The following is a 9,732-nucleotide window of genomic DNA, read 5'->3' as shown; positions in this document are numbered from 1 at the left end:
GAACACTGTGATCTTTTAAATACAATGAGCTACATCTTTAGACAAGTGATTCTCAACCATTTTATGTTCAAGACACCCCTCAGAAAATGTCAGCTCTCAGGTTACTCTAATTTCTTGGTTATGGAAAAATAACAGCAGTTCTTCTGTTGCAAAGAAACCTCAGAAAGACCACAGCAGGTCATTTGACGCTGTGGGTAAGACAGTGAATATTTTTTACATAATGACTACTACTACTACTACTACTACTATTATTGTTGTTATTATTGTTATTTGGATTTATATCCCACTGTATCCAGAAAGGCTCAGAGCAGCTTACCATGAATGATAAACAGCAACAGTAGATTCCCCAAATGACATCCAAGATTATAACCCCCCCCCCTTTACAAACAACCCCCCAGTAAATCTCACTCTGCATGAATTCCAGTGGCCAAAACCCTCCAGCCAGGCCTGGCCACACACACAGTCCCTGCCACCAGAGTGGCCAGCCTGAGCTGGCTGACCCTTCACCACTTCCAATATAGACCCCTGACTCAGAAGACATGTCTGGGCAACAAGGTTCAACCTTATACTCAGGCTGCTGTACCCCTGGCTTGTGCTGCTACTGGCTTCCTGACAGACTCTTGGGATCCCTGACCTGGCTTGCCTATGGACCCCAAGTTTGATCTGACCCCTTTGGATACCTGACCCAATTCTGGCTTTCTTCTGCTCTGACCCAGCATACTCCCCTCACACCTTGGCAGCTTCTCCTGACCCTGAGGTGACCCCCCAGACCTGTCTGCCAACAGCCCGGGATGATGCCACCTTTCAACATCCTCTCAGGCCTCTGGTTGAGAAGCCTTGCACTTGAACAACACTTCTGCTGAAAAGTCCCCCAAAAGATGTCTTAGAACAGCTGTGACACCGCGGATCCCTACAGAAAATCCTGGGGCACCCAGTGGTGCGGATGGCATGGCGCTCCCCCCCACCTTGGGAGACCCAACCAGGGGGCCAGCTGGGAATTGCTGCTGGTGCTTCTTGAAGGCAAAGGATCTGGGCTGCTCAGGGTGGGAGTGGGGAGTGGGGGGGGTTGGTGGGGGTGGTGGCACACTAGGGCTCGGGGCTGCTGGGCCGGGCCCGGGGGCCTGAAAGCCAGAGAGTTTGTGGGGGACAAGAAAGGGAAGGGCTGCCATGGAGGCCTTGGGGGTAAGGCGGGCAGGGCGCCGGGCTGGGGGAGGGGGGCTCTGCAAGGAGGAATCAGGCGGATCCCAGCAGCACCCCTCCATCACACCCCCACCCTTACACACACACACGCACACACCTGTAGTAGCGCTCATCCTTGAAGGGGGTGAGGTCGTCGCGGAGCCGCCGCCAGGCCTCCCGCAGCCGCCGGCAGCAGCGCTGCAGCTCGGCGCGCAGCGGGCCCCCGAGGGCGGCAGCGGCGTAGTCCGCCTCCATGCCGGCCCCGCCGCGGGGCTGGGGCTGCGGCTGGGGCTGCGGCTGCGGCTGGGCGAGCGGCGGAGCGCGGGCGGGTTCAGCACCCTGGACAGCGCCAGGAGCGGGGCGGGGTTCAGCACCCTGGACAGCGCCGCCCACCAGCGCCGCCCCACGCCCGGCTCTGCCCTTCCCGGAGCGCTCGGCGCTCCCCGGCCTCCCGCAGCTCCCTGGCGCCGGGCAATCGGGGCACAGGCTGGGCATCACTCTGCCGCCTCTCCTGGTCCTGACCACAGACTTGGCACGGAAGCAGAAGGAAAGGTTCACGCCGCAAACACGCCTCAGACCTGCGACTGCCAGTGCCGTGTCCTGGGCTTTGATTCGAAACAAAACAACCCCTCTTGCACCCACCCATGGAAAGCAAGGGCAGGAGATGCCCGGGCAGACAGACCAAGGCCACGTGAGAGAGGAGTTCGGTTCAGAGTCCCTTAGGGTACAAGAGTCCTGTAGGATACAAGGCATGACCCCACTGTCAGGATGGTCTCCAATTCAAAGTTTCTCATCCCAGGACTTTCAGTTGAATTTGAACAATGCATAAATGGAAGAGCCAGGAGTAAGCTGTGCAAACAATGCTCCAAACAGACTCGCTTATGAAGAAACTTTCAGCCCTGAAAAATTGGAAGTGAGTGAAATGGCCACCCATGAAAAGGGTGTGTATAATGGTACAGAAGAGGCAGCCTCTCAGTGCAGAATCCTAATGTTTTGTAGAAGCTGGGTGTTGGCTGCCAGGATCCCTTGCTTTATCTGTGGTGGGTTGGGTGTTAGAATCATAGTCATAGGGCGCATCTACATGAGATACTGTGCATTGGCCCAATAACATTGCACAGTAGCATGTAACAGCAAAAACCAAGCTAATAACCTACTGTGCAGGTGAATGTTGCAAATAATCTCAGAACAGATACTATGTTATCTGAGGGTACCTGTAGATTACAGCTTTTCTGGTGTTTTGGGGTTGATTGCTGGTTTTGTGGGCATATCTATTCAGGGTGTTTGGTGGATGGTACCCTACATACCAATGTATACACAAAACACCACAGATTTTTAGTCCTTTCGGTGCCTGGTTTTTCCTTAGACCTGAAAAAGAATGCACTGCATTTGAAAGCTTGTCTAAGTTTATCTCAGCCATACAGCTGGTCCAGTAAAAGATACCACCCACATAAGTTCCTGCCTCTTGCATATTTCCTGGACTATTACAGCTACAACATCACTCCAACTCTACCAAAAAAGTTTTAAATTACATCAATTTTCTCTCTTCAAATGTTTTCAGGTATGTGTCCAAAAAGTAAAAACTAAAATAATGTGGCTTTTCCTATGAAAACCTGAAACACTTTGTTTAAAAAAAGATCTTTTCAATGGAAATTCACAATCTGATAAAAAAAAGTGTGTCAAAACCTTTTAAAAGAAAAAAAAATCAACATTTTCCCAATATTTAGCTAACTTCATAAATTCTAACAGGCTTCTTTCTTGTTTTTAGTTTTTCCAAGTCTGGATGTTCAGTACTTGGGTTGGGTTGGTGCATGGTAGTACAGACTATCAACCCCTCTTTATGCTACCCTTTGTTCTTCAGATTCTAAGCTCCCATTAAAGAACAGACAGGCAGACTATGGCTAGCTGTTGTGGCTGCTGGGATACCTTTGAAATCAAAGACAAGTATAACTGGTGTGTTTGCAGAATCTCCAATAGTAACTGAAAAGTGAGCTTATTTTATACACATTAATTAGCAGGCCCTGAAAAGTAACAAGGGGGATATCAGAGCCCTCTCACCTTCTAGGCCAAGCTCAAGAACCCAAGAGCATTTAAGATTCACTGAGAAGCCAACCTCAAGGTTTGTTGATATCATCAGGCTTTAATTGAAGATGGCCACTACTCCAATTAAAAGATGTCAGCAACATTTGGACCCTACTGAGGGGCTCTGCTGGCAGGCATGTTCATACTTTCAGTCTAGTGTGAAGGGCATCTTTTCTGGATAGGTTATTTTGTATGCAGAGCTTAAAAGAACACCATTAACTTTTCTCCCTTCTGCCAATTCCAGGTTTGCATATAGTTAAAATGTTAAAGCCTCAGCCTCACAAGCCAGAATGTGGTAGCATTTAAAATCAGAAATTGAAATTCCGAGTCAATACATCAAGACCCATACAGGTCTGGGTTCAACTGGAAGCCACAGCACCTGGTAGGACAGAACTAAAGGGAAGGAGAATGCCAAATATGGAGAATTCCTTCTTGTTTCCTTAATAAAAGGGCAAAAACCAACCAAAGAAACCCCCAATTATTAGCTAAATATCTTCTTTTCCAGTGCTGTCCAGTCCTGGAAGAAGCTGCAGCAGCAACAACAGCTGCTGGTCAAGCTGAATAAATGCTGTTTATCACTTAGAGTGAAATAACATTTTAACTGCAGACAGTTCACATGAAAACCCAGTCCAGCAATAGCACATATCCCCAGTCAAAGTGATCTATACATTCATGCTTTGGGCTTTCTATTAGGATCAAGCTGCAGACACATTTGCATCTGTTTCAATTAAATCCTGAAGATGTCAGCAATTAGCCCTGGAAGGTGTAGGTGGAGAAGCAATGGTAAGCTCTACAGAAGCCTGGAGTTCTAGCTCTTGCCTGTCCTTTTCTTGTTACTACTGCCTAGATTCTGGGAGAAATTTGCTCCTTTCCTTCTGCAACCAGCCATGGTTTTTTCTTCACCTACCAACAATAAACAGCAAATCAGTGCCAGAATAAGTCATGTAACTGTGTGGGTACCTAGGGTCACCATCTGCTGATTTAATGTACAATCTTTTGTGAACGGTTGGGGAGGGAAAGGTAAAGCTCTGCATGAAGACTTCCTGTCATCCATTCTCTGGAGGCAAAGCCCCTCTCTGACACTTGGTACTGAAGCAGAATATGGACCATCACAGCTTCCCACCAATGCTATCTCAAGCTGGTGGAATCATTTGTCACAGTCCCTTAGGTTTCATCACTCTTTTCTATGTGGGCTCTCTAACCTCGCTGGGAAAATGAAGGGGGCAGGAAAAGGAAGCTGAAGAATTGTAAGTTGTGCCTAGAAAATCACCTCAAACTTGATTAACCACACCTTTTTGTTCTCATTAATTTCTCAAAAACAAAACCTAGCCAAACATTGAAGGGTATGGGTCAAGGCTTAGTAATTGCTTTGTTCCCCCCACAAAATGGGAAGGTAGCAGCTAAAAGCAATCCTCTGAGAACCTGGAAAAATAGTGACACAAAACCACAATGTTAGAAAACCAAAGATCAAACAGATAAGAACAAAGAAATAGAAAAGACATGCTAAGGCTATAAAATCACATAAGCTATACTCCTTTACAGAAACTCCTTAATTAAACTAGATTATAGCATGTTTTATGTTTAAATAAGATTAAACCATGTTTCAGTTGTTACTAAAACATGTGCATGATTACATATTTTAGTCATTTTCAGGGGTTTAACTTGGGTTGGTACCATCAGAGAAGTATTTAGCTTAAAAAGAACTAAGTTGTCCCTTCTTAGGTAACCAAGACACAGTACCACAGTACTAGTGGGGGTCTTGTTTTAAAGCCCAGGCTCACAGATGTAATAACTACTCTTCTCAACGGAGTCAAAACTCATTTAGGTACGAGACAGGGTGGTCTGTACTCTAAAAAAGAGTCAGCTAGCCTGGATGAAGAGTTGCAGCTGTGAGAAGGCTGCTAATGAGAGATTAGCTCCCTAGGAGTTAAAAATTCAAGAGCCAGGGGAATGACAAATTGGGAAAGCAGTGGTGGGTTCAACTATGTGGAGGGTAAGCCTGCTGTGTGAAGGCCAGAGCCCTAGGGGCTGACTCCTAGTATTCAGGGTAGGACAACAAGGTGGTTTGTTTGATATATTTTTAAACTTGCTTTGGTTGTTTATAGACTCTGTTTATAGCTGGGGCTGTCAGAGACTGTTCAGGGAGTGAAAGCCTGCCTGAAGAAGCCCACAGGTGACAACCTGTGTACAGGGAACAATTGTCTCAAGGTGGCACTGCAATTCTACTCCTGTTCTTGGTCCTGCTTCATGGCAAAGCTAATGTGGATCTACCAGGAAGTGGCTGCCCTTTTTGCTGAAGATTTAGAACATCCAAGAAGAGCCGGAGTTGTATTTTCTCAGTGTCCAAGGAGAAATGCTAATGGTCCCCTTTGCTAGCATTTTTTGAAGCTTTCTCTCTTTAAAAACTCCATAAGCATTTGTGCAAATCATCTTGGGACATGTATTTAACACCTGCTCATTTAGCAACTATCAGCAATTTGCTTCCAAAGGCTTGGTCTCCATAAGTCTACCATTGCATGATCAGTGGTCAGCTTTGCACAATTCCAGTCCTTTTTTTTAGCCAGTATTCTTTTTTGTCTACAGGCACATGCAACTTGAGGTTAAATGGAGTTCATTTGTTGAATCTTTTTACATTGCTCTATATGGTTTTCTATGTGCTAACTACTTTAAATTTGCAGCAATATAAAGTTCTTTGATTCACTGTCTTCATCTAATAGGGAGAAGGGGTAGCAGCTGATGAACTAACAAAGCAATTTCTTGGGTCTCTAAACTTTATGCTTCTTAATTCCATATACTTTAGTTTATAAGTAAGAAGGATCAGATCATATGTCAAGCTGTCTCTGTGTACCTGCTAATCAACCAATCAGACCTTCTGATCTTCTAGGCCTTCATATACTTTGACTAGAACTGTCTCAGTATCCAGTACAAAAACAAGCAGTTTCTTTTTAATAGCATTTTCCAACCTGTGTCTTTGAAAAATTATGAGCCAGGGCCCACTGAACTGAACTGTTCTCTTCCCTCCATTCTGCACCACCTGGACCATGTCTTGGGACTGGCACTGGGGGAAAGTGTTCCGTGTAGATTATCATTTCACATTGGCTTCTCAACTCATCAACTGAATGCATCAGATTTTTTTTCGTTTTTTTTTTTTTTGGGGGGGGGGGTTGTTTGTTTGGGTGGTTTTTTTTATAAAACTGATGCTTTACCATGTCTCTTAACTAGGTAGAAGCCACTATTCTAGAAGTCTTAAAATATTTGCAATACTCTTTGTGATCAGGCCACAATAATAATGTTATTTACTCAGATTTAAGTGGCCCACTATAGAATATTTAACATGGCTAAAATGTGTTTGATTAAAATGTAAGAAGCTACATAGAATATATAAAGCTATCTTCTGTCTGCTAACTTTTTTTCATACTTAGATCTGGCATATCTCAGGGATTATACCAAGAAGTCTTTCACCATCTTAAAAAGAAAAAGATGAGGGTACTTCTCACATTTGTGGTCAACTGAGCTAGACACAACTGAGCAATATTTGTTTGCTAGCTGAAAAAGCATTTGTGGGTAGCTGAGAGAGCTAGATGTTAAAACAAGAAACAACCCCAAACATCCATGTATTTACATCTGAATATTGGTAATGAAACAGCAGAAAATTTTAGAAACCTTCTCAATCCATCACTTGCTTTATGCACTCAGAATCTGACCTTCTGGTGTGCTGCCATATATCATCTATCCATTTCCCCATTGCCTGTTCTCTACTGTAATGATCTATTGCTATTCTTGCTGTAATTACTGTCAAGATTATTTCTGTCTGTATACCCCATGTGATCAAAGAATACAAGTTTGCTTCCACCGATTTCTAACCAAGGTATGTTTTTCTTATACTATCTCTAAACAGATGCAAGGCAATAAACAGTCTGGTTTATAATCTCTTTTGATCAATCTGGAAAGATGAGTCCATTGGAAAGTGTTTTCAAGGATGGAGGAAAAAACAGATCTGTTCCTAATCTCGCTGGAATCGCACATCTGTTAAAGCCATAGAGTATTTGGGTTTCTCCTTTCTTGGTGGTTTATCAAAACCCAGCGCTATGTACCCATCCTGTAAGGAAAAAACTGGTCTCAAGCTACCTGATATTCTTTCTTTCAGAAGACAGGTAGGTACTTTCTAAGATGTATTATGAGCTCCCTGAATTTGAGTAAATGCAAATTACTGATATTTACACTATCTCTGTCAGAAGATGTATATCACTGATCAGCTATAATACACTATTTATACAAACTTTTACATTATTTATAATAATTTTGTTTTGTTACCCAGAGAACAGCTGGGAAACCTCAGAGGATGCAATTAAAACTAAAATAATAAGGAAATATTAAAATATGGCATACATGTTGGAAAGCCCCTCTTCCTCTTTTGCCTTTATTCAGAGTCATAGACTTTTAAGGCCAGAAGGAACCATTAGATCATCTAGTCTGATTTTTTTTTTTTTCCCCCCTTTGTTTCCTACTATATCTATCTTAATTACACCTGTAGTGAGCCCAATAACTTGGGTTTGGTTAGGACTTGTCTTCTAGAAAGGCACCTCAATCTTGATTTGAAGCCATCAAGAGATGAAAAATCCACCACCCCCTGGTAATTTGTTCCACTGTATACTCTATTTCTGCTATGAATTTTTCTTTTCTTTTTTTTTTTTTGGCTTTTTAGCTTTCTGTATTTGGAATTCAAAAGCATGACTTGCAATCCATATTCCTAAGACATTATATCTTAACAACTGGCTGTACTAGAATATACCTTGTTTGAATGGTTATCAAGTGATCTAGATTGCTCTGCATGACTGGCCTGTCCTTGTCGTTGCTTACTTCTCCAACCATCATTCCGTTGCCCACAAATATGAAATCACAGTAGATAATATTTACTTCCAGAACACTGATGAAAATGTCAAATAGTGTTGGGCATTATACCTATCTCTGCCAAACACCCTCAGTGAATGATCAAACACCATCATGATGACTGATTTGTGATATGCATGTATTAGCCAGTTCACAATCCGGTTCATACTTACTTAATTAGTATTATACACTGCTAATTTTCTAATCAAAATGTCAGTGGTATTTGGTTAATTGCTTTACAGAACTAGACAACACTTGCATAGCTATCTTTATCAATTAAATGTAGTTTCTTCAAAGCATGAAATCAGACTTGCTTTGCAAGGCTTATTTTCTATCATAAAAAGATACTGACTACAATTTTATTCTTTTCCCACTAAATCCCTTATCAGGTTTTTCATTATTATACACTGGAATGAGATTAGACTAGCTATCCTATAGTTACCTGGGTCATCTTATCTACATGCACTTTTTGAATACTGCGTTATTATAACTGTTTGAACATTTTGGAACTTCCCATGTTAAAAGCTATACATAAAATGACCATCAGAAACCCAGAGGACTCTTTGTTCAGCTGTTTAAAGATTCTTGGGTGCAAGTTATCCAGGACTGCTGACTCTAAAACCTACCAGAGCAGCATTTCTCAACCCATGGGTCATGACCCAGAAGTGTGTCACAAGACTACGAGAAAAGTTCACAAAAAAAACTTTGAAAATGGATTTTCCTTTTAAGGGAGAAAAACATGGGGAAACTGTGGCTTTTCCCTTGAAGACTGGCAGAGCTCTAGCCTGTGAGGGGTTGCGTGGGGGGGCCCCCATGCCCCAAACACCCTCCCTTGCCCCATACACTGGCTGGGACCTAGGGGTGGGGCCCAGCAGGTTGGGAGTGATGGGCACTGGGTTGGGACTGGCCAATGTTTACAAGTGGGTCCTACTACAAAAAAAAAGTTGAGAACCAGTGTATTGGAGTACCAACAAGAAAAGCAGGTACAAAAAATGAATACTGAGAGTAACACTGTTTTTAATTCCTGAAATTCATAATCTATGTTGTCAGGGATCCAATTCAGGGAGGTTTTTCAGCACAAGCCAGACTGCAAGCCCATGAGCAGACTTGTTGACTTCCACAGAAAAATAAAAAAGGTTTTATGCTAAAAGCTTAGTGTGGTTGGTATGAATGGTTCTATATGAAATAATTTTGCATTGACAAGTCTCATAACTAGGGACCTACTGAACTTGAGGTGGCTGCCAGCCAATTTTACAGGCAGATCACAAGGCTGGCAGTCATTTTCATGGGCTGAGTGCAGCATCCCTCCCTCCCCATCAATTAGCTGTAAGGATTGCCTGTCCTACAGTCCCTGCCCCTTGCCACTTTTGTGCCCTCATGTGAAAGAGAAATCTCCTAAATTTCTTTCTTTTGGGATTCACAATAAGCACCAAATCAGTGCCATTGACAAGTGAGAGTTGGAAGCTATTAAAATGTGGTGTCTACAACAGACACCGCTATTTCCCTGGCATTCCCCATAACGATCTCATATAGTATAGTGTATGTGTGTAAAATATATACATTTAATAACTACAACAAAAACCT

Source organism: Crocodylus siamensis, chromosome 1, assembly GCF_052110815.1.
Source record: "Crocodylus siamensis isolate JL-2025a chromosome 1, ASM5211081v1, whole genome shotgun sequence".
Lineage (NCBI taxonomy): Eukaryota > Metazoa > Chordata > Crocodylia > Crocodylidae > Crocodylus > Crocodylus siamensis.
The sequence above is the reverse complement of the archived record's forward strand: the minus strand, read 5'-3'. Positions refer to the sequence as shown.